The sequence below is a fragment of the Eucalyptus grandis genome, chromosome 6 (assembly GCF_016545825.1).
Source record: "Eucalyptus grandis isolate ANBG69807.140 chromosome 6, ASM1654582v1, whole genome shotgun sequence".
Classification (NCBI taxonomy): domain Eukaryota; kingdom Viridiplantae; phylum Streptophyta; class Magnoliopsida; order Myrtales; family Myrtaceae; genus Eucalyptus; species Eucalyptus grandis.
The window spans coordinates 47,777,161-47,792,526 of record NC_052617.1 but is presented as its reverse complement, the minus strand read 5'-3'; the positions used below and the strand labels follow the sequence as shown (position 1 = coordinate 47,792,526).

Below are 15,366 nucleotides of genomic sequence, written 5' to 3'. Positions count from 1 at the left end.
TACTGGTTTGTGATGGGTTGTTGAGCTTTCAAAGTTGAAGTCACCTCGTGGTGTCTAAGAAGGAGATACCACTTCATCATTCCCAGAGATGGTGAATGAACTAAACTCATGAGCGGAGACATGCTTAAGCTCGACACCAAGGGACACATACGTCATTGGACCAATTCACTGTTTGATCAAGCCCAATACAATAAAATTCACTGTCTATATTAAACCAAAACCAAAAACCAAAAACCAAAAAAACCCAAAACCCAAACCCATTTCATGATATATATAGCCTGAGACGGACTTCCAGCACTACCTTCACACCCCTCTCCATAACTATATCCTGAGCTCCCTCGCTAACTCAACAAGCCGATCGATGGAGTAGCTCATTCTTTAAATACCACAATTTAAAGATGAACATTACTTAAAATGAATCCTGAATTGGGTTGGGTTGGTATGGATCATTGATTCATATTGCATATAAATGGGTCAGATGAGTCAATTTGTGTTGAATTATTTTTGACTTGGCTTACCCATTTGGCAAGCCTAAAGCTGGCATACTGGCCTTTCCTTGTAGTTATGCACAAAGGAGAAATTTCAAATTATATTTATTCCATACTTTTCCAAACAATCTTCTGCTACAATCTTTCCCATGGGACTATTACAATACCTAATATTTTCTTAATAGGGACTGTGACTCTCCAAGAAAATTGTCCTCGTTGACACCTATTTTTAAACAAAAACAAAAAAACAAAAACAACAAAACAACAAAAGAGAAAACAAAAAAAGAAAAAAAAGAAAAGATAAAAACGCTTAGGGGTCCGGTCAGGCGGATCCTGCCTTGCCCGGCCCGTCTCCCTTTCTTTTCCCCCTGCGCTAGGCCTAGCCCAGCATCCTTTTTCTTCTCCATTGGCCCGGCCCACCACAGCTGGTCGTCCCCCTCCTGCTGTCCTTCGCGTGCAAGAACTGCAAAAAGAAGAAAAGACAGGAGTAGGAGCAGAAGATAAGAGCAGAGCAAAAAACCGAGGAAAGGGAGGACAGAATGGAGGAAAGGGAGGATGGAGAAGGGGGAAAAACTCAGTAGAGAAGACGGGAGGGAACGGAGATCAGGGAGAGAACACAATGGAGAGAACCGAGAGGAACCGAGGAAAATTGGGGGGGAAAAAAGAAGGGAGAAGGCTCGAGAGGCTTACCGGGGACGCCCTACGGCCGCCAGCGAGTCGCCCGGCCCTCACAACCGCCTCCAACTCCTTGGAACCCAGGTAGGCATTTCGCCAAACACTTGTGTGCGTGTGTGGTACCGAGCTGGCCGGAGCTCCTCGACCGTTTCGAGTGAGCTCCGCCCCCTACCCGTCCCTGTTTCCTTGCTTGACATCTTAGTGTGATCCGTTAGTTCTCAGCATCCGCGCTCGGGCCTCGGCCGAGCTGAAACTCCTTTGGATCCTTAGCGCACTCCACCCGCTCGACGAAATAACCAGCCGAAAATCCCATCTTCGCCCTCTCGCATACAGATCCGACCAAGTCGGTCGGCCACCAGTGGCGCCGCCGACTAGCTGGAAGTCCTCGCCTCCCTCGCTTGACCGGATCGGAGCTCCGTGCCTTGGCCGGAGCTGCCTGAGCTGCGTCACCACCGCTGCATCCCTGGTCGCGACTGGATAATCGCGGACCAGGGATCACGGGCTGAGGCGGGCCGGATCATAAACCGGACTGCTCAGCCTCTTCTGCCCGCGGGCCAACAGCCCAGAGTTGGTCTGGGCTGTGTGGGCCTGCAGGGCGTTTTTTTTTTTCCAGGAGGGGTTGGGCCTGTCAATTGGGCCATGAAGTTGCCCATATTTCAAAGACCAAATTTAAAAGAAATTATTTGAAATAGATCCCGAGTTGGGTCAGTGAGTATGGATCACTAAATTTGTATTGCATATTAATGAGTCGAATAAGTCAAGTTTGGGTTGGTGAATTTCGACCCAACTTTTTGACTTGATAGGCCAAAAGTTTGGCATATTGGCCTTTTCCTAGGTTTGCATGAAGGAGAAATTGCAAATTATTTTTATTCAAAACCTTCCCTCACAAAACCATCTTTTATTTGCAAATCTTCCCATGGGACTACTGCAATACCTAATATTTTCTCCATAGGGACTATGACTCTCAGAAAATTGCCTTGAATGTATTATACTTTTGCTAATTCAATCTTAAACATTTTAATTGTGGCATTTTGAGTTCTAAATCTTTTTATATTTTGTCAATTAAATCAATTTGATTAATTTTAATCGAAAACCATCACTATGGACGTTGGCCGTCTTATGTGATATAACCAATGTTAACATGGACAATTTTTTAGAATAATATTAATATTTTTGAATTTTTATTTTATTTTTTCCCTTTTTTACTTTACTTTTTTTTTTAACAACTTTGGTTGGCTAGAGATTCAACCCTTGCCTTGATCTGAGTGAGTGAGGAGGCCCTCACCCATTTGGTCCTTCGGCGACCGGTGACTTCGCTAGCTAGAGTTGTAAAAAAGAACAAATAAAATAAATGAAAAAAGAAAAAGAAAAACAAATAAAAAATTTGATTTGTTGTAAATATCATTAAAAATTATCTATGTTAGTGCTTGTCATATTATATAAAAATGACCAATGTTCATGTTAGTCTTTCTAACCAAATTAGTTGGATAGATTCAATTGATAAAATGTGAACATATTCGAACGAGTTAGTATAATTAATTCATGAATGAATTGGTAAGAGTATAATAAGTTTAAGATTTTTTTAAAAATTTTCTCATGACTCTCGGGCTTTGCATCGAATTGTCCTACGGTCTCCCGCTACATGCCATTGTTAAACTCACACTCCTAGCTCAATCCGCGCCCCTTAACCGAAAACAAAAAAACGTGAACGACTCTTTTGGGCGAGAGGTACTTCGAGAACTCCTGCTGGTCCCTAACCACGACGCTATCCCGATCATCGCTCCACGACGCCACGTAGTCCGTCTTGGTCCTCCGCCATGTCTTCTTCAAGAATGGCGGTGACCCCACCTCGTTCAGACCCCTCGGCTTCGGCTTCGGCTTCGGCGCCCCCTCCGCATGTCGAAGAACAGGAGGATGACAAATTATTACCATTGTCGCAAACGGCCGCGTGATCCATCACTGTCTCTGTGCTTTCATTCTTTTTGAAGCAATGTGTCGGAAGTGTTGCGAGATGCCCACGAAGCGCCCGCGGGACGCCTCCTCTACGGCCTGGGGGAGAACACGCAGCCCCACGGGATCAAGCTCACCCGAACGACCCGTACACGCTGTACACGACGGACGTCTCGGCGATTAACCTGAACACGGACCTGTACGGCGATCACCCGGTGTACATGGACCCGAGGAACGTGGTGGAAGGCTCATGCGCACGGGCGTGCTGCTGCTCAACAGCAACGGCATGGACGTGTTCTACAGAGGGACCTCGCTGACATACAAAGGTGATTGGAGGGGTGCTGGACTTCTACTTCTTCGCCGGCCCAACGCCCTCGCCGTCGTCGACCAGTACACGCAGCTCATCGGCCGGCCGGCTCCGATGCCCTACTGGGCTTTTGGTATGAATCGCTTGCTTGCTCTGTGTTTCTTTACAAGGAAAGGAGCTGCTTTTACTTTTTTACCATTTACAAGGTTACCCATTATCACTGGAATCTTGTTATATAATTAAGTAGAGAAATTTTGACTACATTAAATTTAGGGTCTTATGTCTGATGAATGTTTTAGGAATCGGATATTCCGTATTCATCATGCTTAATAATTCATACAGTTGCTCTGTTTGTGTATTATATTAGGGAAAATGTCGCCTTGACTCGATTAGACTAAGATAATCACCTATTTTTAAAGGGTTGTAAGAGATTGCAATATACTTGTTTTGCGTTGGGATTGGTTTGTTGGTACGCAGATCATTAAATTCGTTTGGTATGGCATTGAATGAACGCTTGTTTTTGCCCCACAACCATTTTCTTGCTATTTACCTCAGAGGGACCTCGGTTTCACGTCACTGTAGTCATTCTTTATCGGTCTTGAATGTGGTACCATTGACTACTTTACTTGCATGGTTGATGGGTTCCTTAAAGCAGTTTAGGTGTGATATTTAATACCTGCCGGGTGATGTGAATTAATTTATTGGGCATGTTGATGTCTTTGCTTTCGGCTTTAGCCCGTGGTTCGTTTTGTGCCGGCAGGGGTGCGTCCTTTCGGTATAATTTTGGCACCTCATTGTCGATATACATAGTTGGACCTATCACGTTCCATTGGCCTATGGTAAGGACTTCTGATTGTTGCGTCCATCGTAGAGTAAGATGGCACTGGTGCAGGAACTTGTACATTTCGGTCCTCAGAGTTGGGAGTCGTGTAGTTGGTGATATGAATGGATACATATTAAGTAATTGAATTGACTAAGCTCAGAAGTAGTGCGAGCTGCAATGATTTATGGTCCTTCCTGAAGGATTGATGTGGAGGTACCCTTTTCATTAAAGAGAGGGTTGTAAGGACTGCCTGAATTGCAGTGTTACGATGCCTGATTGCTGCTCCTGGTTGATAATTCAATTATAACTCGTGTGGAAGTGGAGCTATTTTTTTGTTCATTTTCAATTGTAGGGTTGTCTGGTCGGTCCATTCTCCTGCTTTCACTTCACTGTCCTCTATGACTCTCATTTGTTTATTCATCGTGTAAACATTGGTAGACGTGACTGGGGCGAGGCTCGATCTTTTAATCATATCGGCACGCCAAATAAATTGTAGGTCCGCATAAAAGATGAGGCGATGCGTGGAAACGATGAAGGATCTTTATGCTGTCGTGCTGGTTCGGGCATTTATTTTCATTTGTTTACTTTATGATAGCCTAAAATCTTGACCTTTACGGGGACAACTTTTGAAAGTAGGCCAACTGGTGGACCCCGAAAGCAATCATGGCCTGAAATTTGTGCTTCTCTTGTCCTTTTCTTACTTGCCTTTTCCTACTAGTAGTGGAGACTGACCATTGCCATCAGATTCTTATCACAATGCTTGCAAACACGTGTAGTTAGATTGATTTTGATTAACTCAGCGGAAATTATGGCGGTGATATTGAAATTATATTTCTGATTGTTCAGCATAACGACTAAGGACTCTAGTGCAAAATCTCATAGGCAAACGCATCATCACTTCCTTGAAATCTTAGTTCATAATGTAGGAGGAAAGCATGCAACGAAAAGTTCCGGTTGGATCGAAAAGAGTCACGCATGATTTGTTTCTTTTGCTTATGGGCGATCAGTTGACTTTGGTTTAGGAGATTATTTCTTCTTGATCAATGCAACACCAACATTTCAAGTTTAGATTTAGTTTCTAGTGCAGGAGATGGTGTCAATGCTCCGCCCTAATTGCTTATACTCAGTTACTCGTACAAATGTTATGCTTTACGTTTGTAAAGCTATGTATTCACTGTCTCTCTGCTTTTGGTATCTACAGGGTCTACTCATGAGCAAAGCCATCTGCAACTCCTGTTGTTGAATGACGTGGCTGTGCGCTGAGTAAACGCTTGATGTGACCCGAAACGACGATGATCACATGGATGGCCACAAGGATTTCACCCTGAATCCTGTCAATTATTCCCGACCGAAGCTTCTGGCCTTCCTGGAGAAGATCCACAACATGGGCATGAAGTACATTGTCATAATTGATCCGGGAATCGGCATCAACGCCACCTATGGTGTATACCAAAGAGGTTTGGCCAAAGATGTCTTCATCAAACATGGCGGCGAGCCCTACATCGCTCAAGTTTGGCCAGGTGCCTAACTTCCCGACTTTCTTAACCCAAAAACTGTAGAGTGGTGGGGTGATGAAGTCCGACGCTTTCACGAGCTCGTCCCTGTCGATGGCTTGCTAGATCGACATGAATGAAGCTTCCACTTCTGCTCGGGGAAGTGCACCATCCCCGAGGGCAGAATATGCCCTTAATGGAACTGGGCCAGGCTGGATCTGTTGCTTGGACTGCAAGAATATTACCAAACACCAGATGGGACGATCCGCCTACAAGATAAATGCTTCCTGGATTGCAAGTACCAATAGGTTATAAAACCATAGTTACAAGTGCTGTCCATTACAATGGTGTATTGAGCATGATGCTCAGTTTGTATGGTTTCGCAATCAATTGCTACTCACAGCACTCCAAGGGCCCAGGGAAAGAGACCTCATATTGTCGCGTCGACGTAATGGGCTCCAGAAGTATGTTGCTCACTGGACCGAGATAACCAAGGCAATTGGGAAAATCTGAAGTATTCCATCTCCACTATGCTGAATTTCGGCATATTCGGAGTGCCGATGGTCGGTGCAGACATATGCGGGTTCTACCCAGCCCCGACTGAGGAGCTTTGCAACCGCTGGATTGAAGTCGGTGCCTTTTACCCATTCTCAAGGGACCATGCGAACTACTATTCCCCAAGACAGGAGCTTTATCAATGGGACCCGTAGCTGAATCTGCTAGGAATGCTCTTGGCATGAGATATAGGCTCCTACCTTACTTGTACACTCAATTACCAAGCTCATACAACGGGAGCCCTGATTGCACGGCCTCTTTCTTTTCATTCCCCGATTACGTGGAGAGTTACGGATTGAGCACCCAGTTTTTGCTTGGTAGTGGAGTCATGGTATCTCCCGTGCTTGAGCAGGGAAGACGGCGGTCAAGGCGCTCTTTCCTCCTGGTACATGGTTCAGCTTATTCGATATGACGCAGGCCATATCCTCGAAAGGTGGGCAGTATGTCACCCTCGATACGCCTTTGCACGCAGTGAATGTTCATGTATATCAGAACATAATCCTTCCGATGCAGCAAGGTGGGATGATATCCAAGGAAGCGAGAAAAACGCCGTTTAGCCTTGTGGTGACTTTCCCAGCTGGGGCCCAGGAGGCGGAAGCGAAGGGGCAATTGTTTCTCGATAATGACGAGCTTCCAGAGATGAAACTTGGGGGTGGGTCTTCGACGTATGTCGACTTTTACGCGACTCTTAGCAAGGCAGGTCAAGCTGTGGTCGGAAGTGCAGGAGGGCCAGTTCGCGTTGCAGAATGGTTGGATCGTGCAGAAGGTGTCCGTGTTGGGATTGGCGGGACTGGGGCATCTGACCTCGAGATCGACGGCGCTGCAGAGAATGTGGAAATGAGCGTTTCCCCGCAGAACTTCTTGGCACCCTCTCCGATGGTGGAGATGCAAAGAGCAGCTTGCTGGTTGAGATCGGCGGGCTCAAGCTGCCTCTGGGGAAGAACTTTGCCATGTCGTGGAAGATGGGAATGAAAGGTTAAGATTCCAGAATGACCCGGTATTCGCAATCGATTAGCCTTCTTTTACTTCTGTTTGTCGGTTGCCTATTTCTAGAGTTTGTTCATGGAAAGGAGATGAGTTCAAAGAGAAATTGCTCATCCTTTTCCACTCGAGGGAAAGAAAAAGAAAAGTAGCCAAAGAGCAAGTGTCTTATGTTTTCCATCGTTTGCTTCAAATAAATGTTGCACCGTTTTCAGTATGTTTTCTGCTTCCAGTTTTGCTCACTGCAATCACATTTCAGTTGGGTTACAAGCCGATGATGATGTGATGCTGAGTAGTGGATGCAATAGTCCTCAAGCGGCTGTTTTTTCGGCAGACTGCGTTCTCCATTTGGGGAACCTAGGTTTCGATGAACCCGCAAGGATCTGAGGATAATTTCTGTAATGGGTTCATCCTCAAAGTGCACAGGACGAGTCTGCCATCCATAAAGTCAAGCATCGAAACTGAACTAACCATCATCCTGACCTCATTCTGGGCCGAAGGCTCTATGGCCTGCGTTTCTCCAGCGCATGAACAGTGCAAGATATATTGCCTCGGCTAGGCTTTTAATACACACTGGACCTCAGAATAAGGGATACACACAAACATAGCGAAACTTCTAGTCTTCCGTAATCTCTTTTTCCCAATTCAGTCATGAAAGAAATAGTTGCCATAGGGCACTAAAAATGCGGAGAATGCAAACATCTTTTTTAGGGTTTGTATTAAAGGCGCATATGGCACATGTGGAAATAAGTTTCCAACCCATGTTTGATCTTAACACCTGTCTCCGTCTACAAAAACAACCGGAAATGTTTCAGAAAAAGTAGGCATACGACATACAAAAAGTTCACGCTCTTCTTTATCTCGAAAGATAGGATATCCTAACCACCTAACAGCTATTTCAGTATTTACTCAATGGTGTGATTATGCAAGATATCGTTCTTCACAGTTCTAATTTGATTTTAAAATTGAACCTCATCTGCATAATTATTATGGTGTAGAAACAAGTCAATCTATTGCGAGGAAAGCCTCAAGTCGCGCATGTGACTAATGGAATGCCTCGCCATCGCCATCGCCATCGCATCAACGATCTTCCACGACCATCGTTCTTGACTCTTGACTACGGTGTCACCGGCCGTTGTCTCGGGCGCCACTAGTTAGAACCAAATCACCATCGCTAAAAATGCACCTCTTTTCATATAGAGCACACGAGTAGGTAATTTCACGCCCCATGAAAAGATCTGCCAAACATTGTGGCGCTTTTATCAGCGTAGGTACTGCTAAACGGTGGTTCCCTGCCGCTCAAACGTGTCCTATAGGTTGGTTAGTCGGCTAGCATCGTCTGGGAATTTGACCGGTTGAGTTAAATCATCCCAGGTTCGCCTTTTCTTTCACGCCCAAGGAATTTTCCGCGCAGACCCGCGAGGGTTGATTTTGCGGACCATTCAGATCCACAAGAATCGCATCTTTTTCTCCCTTCCCCATCTCTCTCTAGGGTCCCGGAGACTCTGCAAGCAAACAAATGTGGAAGCGAATCCTTTGCGGTCTCTTCCGCTAGAATTCTCGGACTCGACATCGAGAAGTCAAAGGACAACACCACGTACGCGAACTACTGTTCTCCGAGATGGGAGCTTTTATCAACGGGAATCGGTGGCCCAATCTGCTAGGGAATGCTCTTGGCATGAGATAATAGGCTTCTGCCTTACTTGTGCACTCGATTATGAAGCTCATATGACGGGAGCCCCGATTGCCCGGCCTCTTTTCTTTTCATTCCCGGTTTTGCAAAAGTGATTGGTATGATTTCTCCGAGAACGGACTAAAAATTCTGACGTCGTAAGTAATATCTGCTACGGAGTTCGCATTGATTTGAGTGATTCCATCTTCAGTCTTATAGTGAAATAAATATATCATCATTTGTTTGCTTCACTTCAAGGCCTAAAAAATAGGACATCAATCCTAAATTTGTCATTTTGAAATGGCCAATTATGGCCTCCTTGAATTTAACATTTTTCGATAGCTCCTGATAAGTATCAAGCATTGACGTAGAGGCATGCAATAATTGCACCATTAGTATTTGATTTGATATATAGTATATTCTCATAGGCGCACTTTTAAAACCATGCTCTAATAGGTGAATGTCAATCCTTGTGTACCACACTCAAGATGTCTGTTTTAATCCATGTAACTTTCTTTTTCTTTTTCAGTTTATAAACTTGATTTTCATACCCTTTCTACTCATAACCCCACGGTTGCTCCAAAAAGATTTCCTCTTCAAGGAAACCATCGAGAAATGCTAATTTTACATTCATTTGATAGATCTTCCAATGATTTTGAGCTATGAGTTCTAAAATGATTTGAACGGGGTATCCATTCGAGCCATTGGTGCAAGTAATTCAAAAATAATCAATAGGTGACTTTTTACTTGCAACCCTTTACAATCAGCCTAGCTTTATATAGACCCACTTCACCATCCAACTTGTAATTCATCTTGTACAATGGGTTTCTTACCTGCGCAGAGAAATTAGCTTCCAAATTTCTTCATTCATTACTTAGATCCACTTCTCATCTATAGCTACATAATGTAGGATATGTGGTCACATTCTACAAATAAACAAAATTTTACCAAAAGTTTCATCGCTAATTTTGTTAGTATTATGATAATCTCTTGTGACCATATAATGTTTGAATCTTGATGGCATCTCACGCAATTGTTGTGAATGATGTATTGGCGGTTTTGAAACTGCTCTTGGTGAAGAAATGAACTATTGGGCGAAAATGATGGATCTTCAATGGAGATTTTTTTGTTTCTCCCATCACCTTCGATGATAATGTTTTTTCTCTAGTCTTTTGGTTCCAATCTTGGGCTTCATTAGATATCCTTGTTGATGATTATCTTCTTAGTGACTCAAATATACAACTTATAACTTTTAGTCATGTCACTGTAGCCAAAGAAGATGCACTTTTAGGTTTTGTCATCCAATTTTTTCCTTAGTTTATCTAGTATATGGGATTTTGCCACACATCAAAATACTCATAGGAATGAAACATCTGGTTTGATGCCACTCCAAGCCTCATTTGGGGTTCTTCTAAGAACATTGCTTGTTGGAAACCTATTTAGCATAAATATAGCATATGCAACTACTTCTGCTCAAGACTTCTTGGGTAAATTTTTGGCTTTTAGCGTACTTCTTGTTATTTAAAAATTGTCATATTTTTTCTTATTATTGTACTATTTTGATGAGGAGTATAACTGACAGTCAACTCACAATTCACTCCATGAAAAGAGCTAAAGTTACCTCTGGGGAAGAACATTGCCATGCCGTGGAAGATGGAAATGAAAGGTTAAGATTTCAGAATGACCCAATATTTGCAATTGATTAGTCTTCTTTTACTTTGTTGTCGATTGCCTATTTCTAAAGTTTGTTCACGGAAAGGAGATGAGTTCTAAGAGAGATTGCTCATCCTTTTCCACTCGAGGGGCAAAAAAAAAAAAGAAATGTGACCATAGAGCAAGGTCATATATTTTCAATTGTTTGCTTGAAATAAATATTGCACTATTTTAATTATGTTTTCTACTTCTAGTTTTGCTCTTTGCAATCATATTTCAGATGGGTTATAAGCTGATGATGATGTTGTTGATGTTGAGTAGTGGATGCATAGATACTTGACAATTCTACTTAGAGCAAGTTCACACTGATTCCCCGCATACCTTTTTGACATCGAATGGCCCATTTGATAACTAGTCAATTTTTGGCTATTTGTGTTCTTTTTGTTTTCTTGAAAAAAAAATATAAATCTATTTACTAACGTTAGTTAATTTTTCTATTCTCGGAAACAAATTTATCCCATAGAATAGATTTAGATAAGATTAAAGAAGTAGAAAAAAAGTTGCTTCTTTATTTCCAGGAACAATTCTAGAATCAAGTCAATGTCTTCTTCTTTTTTTTTCTCTTTCTTTTATTTTTCTTCTTCCTCCTCTAGCTAGTTGCCGCCTCGCGATGACCTGATACCGAGGCCGGCAACCGGCCAAAGAGGTTCGGCAATCGATTAGAAAAGGAAAAAGAAGAGAAGAAAAAAAAAAAAAGAAAAGATAAATCTCATAATCTTATTAAAAAATTAAAAGAAATTTTATGGCATAAAAAAATTTGAGGTCATATCAAACGCATTGTTGTTATTTTTCTATTATGAGAATATGAATTTTGTGCAATTATTGAATACCTTCAAATGCTTAGAAACACATTCAGAAATAGACTAAGAACAAATTATTTTTAAATATAAATTATTCACAAGACCATAATGGTCACCAAACAAACTTTCTTTAGCCATATTAATCTCAAGCGGCTTTTCTTTCGCAGACTGTGTTCTTCATTTTTGTATGTAACTTTCGATGAAACCGCAAGGATCTGAGGATAATTTCTGGGATGGGTTCATACTCAAAGTGCCCAAAACTAGTCTGCCATCCACCAAGTCAAGCATTGAAACTGAACAGACCATCATCCTGGACCTCATTCCAGGCCGAAGACCCTATGGCTTGCGTTTCTCCCCCGCATGAACAGTGCAAGAGATATATATTGTCTAGGCTGGACTTCTAATGCACATCGGAGTCACCACACGAGAAAGAGATAAACACGAATATAGTGAAGTCCAATGAACTACGTAATCTCTTTTCCCACTTCAATCATGGAAGAAATATTCGCAACAAGGGAAAGGCGGAGAACGGAAACATCTTTTTTTTTTTTTTTTTTTTTTTTAGGGGTACATATTAAAGGCCCCAATATGGTACACGTGGAAATAAGTTACCGGTATTCAATTTCGACATCAACGTGACTCATCAGTGCAATCGAGTACGATATCAATTTTCATAGTTCTAATTCGCCCATATTAAATGAACCTCATCTGCTTAAGCATTATTGTGCAGAAACAAGACAATCTATTGCTCCAGTCACTAGACCGAACAAAAAGAAGCAAAGATTAGGGACTCCCGGTTGTTTTACCTTTCAATTTGATGATTATTACCTTATGGTTTCCAATCCTGTCGATAAAATAGATGCAACAGCGAAAGCATCAAGTCGTACACGGAATTAATGGAATCCCCGCCCATCGCCATCGTCGCCACCGCATCCGACATCTTCCACAACCATCGTTCTTGACCACGGTATCATCAACGCCATCGTCTCGGTCGCTACTAATCAGAGTCCAAGCACCTTCACTCAAGAACGCACGTTTTTTTCACGCCGTGCGCACGAGCAGCAGTTGTTCCCGAAGCCGTTCTAATGTGTCCTAGATCGGTTGGTCGGGCTAGCACCGTCTAGGAAATTTGACTAGGTCGAGTTAAAAACAGGCTCGCCTTTTCTTCACGCACAAGGAATTTTCCTTGTAGACGCGCGGATCGATGCGCGGACCATTCGGATCCACAAGAACCGAACTGGCATCTTCTCTCTCTTACTCTGCAAAAGCGCTTTTCTTTCGATCTCTTCTGCTACAATTCTCGGACTCGAGATCGAGAAAGTCAAATGACAGCACCACGTCGCACGGGTCAGCTCCTTTCGTTAGAGAGAGAGAGAGAGAGATATAGAGAGGATGAAAGGCAAGAGAAAGAGGGGGTCCCAACCGGACTAAACTGTAGAACTAATTCCCTCTTTTATCGTGTCGGACGCAAAACCCCAACCACCCCACTCACCGACCCATTAACTACCTCCACCAAATCGAAAATCATAGCACGTTTTCGCCTTCGGGACCGGCCCTGGGTCGAAGCGAATGCGGCCGGGGTCCAGACTCGGGTGCGGGCGCTCGCGGACTCTCCTGGGTCGGCTTCGTTACTTTCGTAGGTGACGTGATTAGATTCGAAGACCCCCGAATTTTGGAGAATAGAATAAAACTTCGGTGGACGTCGCGGACGGTCGAATCTCGCGGGCGTAATCTAATCTGTTCCCCTACGTCTAGTTCACTTCCCCAACATGAACTATAAGGTGCGAGAGACCGTGCCCCGACGGCACGTAATTATTGCTCCATCATATGGGCAGGGCGACCACCGCATAAATGGTCGCCCCACGGAATCCTCGTGGTTGGTGAGGGAAGGACAAGGAGGAGGAGGGGGGCATCAATGCCCGAAGGAGCTTCGATGCGAGCGCAGCGAAAAGTACTGACAGCTCCCCAGGCAAATACAACAAACTCCTCGTCCCACATCGTCCCAGAGCGCTGCTGGGCTCGATGCGCTGTCACAGTCCACTGACGCGACGCACTGCAAGTTTTCATGGGAAAAAAATTTAGGACGGAACTTCCCAAAGGGCAATAGCCGGTCCGAATGCCTGTGCTTCTGAATTTATCAGAAATGTCGTCGTTCCTTTTTGTAAAGTAGGCATTCGATTTGTTTTTTTAAATATGGGAAATTACTCCTTAATTATCTAATATCTGCCGAGACCATGTGCGATGGGCGATATTGTCAAAAAGGCAGGGAAATAAAAAAGACAAAAACAGAGCCACTGCCTGCCTACGATCCCGTGCGAGGGCCTTCGCTGCAATTTACCTAAAACCGCCGGGCCCCGCCTCCGCTTGGCTCTTCGAATAGTTTCGTTTCGCGCATGGCCCATCGGGTCTAACTTCTCGTAATCAACGTGGCCAAACGGCGCCGTACACGTGTCGGCGAGGGGGGGGGCGGCCGCCACGCTACCTTTTGGCGCCAAAGAGGGCGGGGGGTTGTGGTGCGGGTGGGCTCCAGGCGGCATCATTGGCGGGAAACGGAAGCGATCTTTTTGGCGGCCCTTTTGCGCTGGCGGATAAGCACGAGATCGCTTAGCGCAGCACTCCTCCTCCTCCTCCTCCCTCCCTTATATCATTTCGAGTGGACGAGCGTGGAGGAGGGGGGGACGGTGACCTTTCTCCCATTTTTTGGGCATAGCAAGTGTTTCTTTGGCCCCCTCCATAAAAAGAGAGACTTGTCTAATCCCCACAAATGCATAATTCCCTAAAATCGATTGAAATTCACAATTTCTTTCGATTATTTGTATCGACGTGAATCGGGTCTAGATATAATAAAAATGGTTTAACCTAAATTGACTTATTTAACTAGTTTTAAACTATTTCCATGTGTGTACAAATCCATTGACCCATGTCTAATTTAACTCATATCCTAAATCATATTGTTAAAGCACTTATATATCTAACCCAATTCGAAAAACTTATATCAAAATTAAGATGAGCGTGTGATCAAGTAAGAGTGAAAGAAAGTCATAAATGTAGGTTCAATCTAAGTAAGTTATGAATCTATTAGCATTCACATTATTTTAGGTCTTATCATTCTAAATCCATCTACTAACAACTTAATCAATCATATATGGATTAAGAAATTTATTTATGATCTATTTTGAAAGATCTAATTAATGCTGATCGCATGATTAATTTTGTAGGCTCGAACTGAATATGGTTTGAATTTGAGCAGGCTCCTTCTTCAATTTGTCAAATCGAGTCATTTCTTACCCCAAGCTTATGGTCAATGGAGTCCTATTGGCGAGTGCATTTCAAAATTACTAGTGGACACGCTTCGTTAGAAAACATATGATCCTGTTGTGTTTCGCTAGTTAACAAATGCTAGGAAATACTAGCTGATCGTGCGCGCGAGCTACTAGCTCGAGAGCCTAGGCTATCTCTGATACCTCGCCATTATCAAACACGATTCAAAATTCGTTAGTCAAAGGAGGGGCGGCAATAAATAATAAAGTACAGACGTGACCCGAAACGGCCCACGTGACATGCACGCCATGCATGGATGCATGGATGCATGGCTGGATGTGGATGTACGGACGGAGGGAGAAAAGTCACGCGACAGGTGACGGGGTTTTTAAATACTGGGTGGGGACGAAATATCTTAATTAATAGGACAGAATCCGTGGCTCGACACGGCGGGCCTTTTCCCCGCTCGCGAGCTAAGTTGGTACGGTCGGACGAGGTGGCAGAGGGGGATCGGGTGTTGCTGGCCGTCGGATCTCTGGGATTCGCCCCCATCTCCATGCGGACAGAGTCACGTGGCGCAGGCTTTTGTCCTGAGATGGGAAAGGAAAAAGAAAAAAAGAGCCCTTTTTTTTTCCTTGTATATTATAT

The 15,366-nt window shown here is 43.7% G+C and overlaps 1 pseudogene; it reads left to right on the top strand.

Annotated features, from left to right (window-relative positions):
- Positions 1–2,995: 2,995 nt before the first annotated feature.
- On the top strand, positions 2,996–7,489 carry LOC120294510 (annotated as a pseudogene).
- The last annotated feature ends 7,877 nt before the right edge of the window (positions 7,490–15,366 follow it).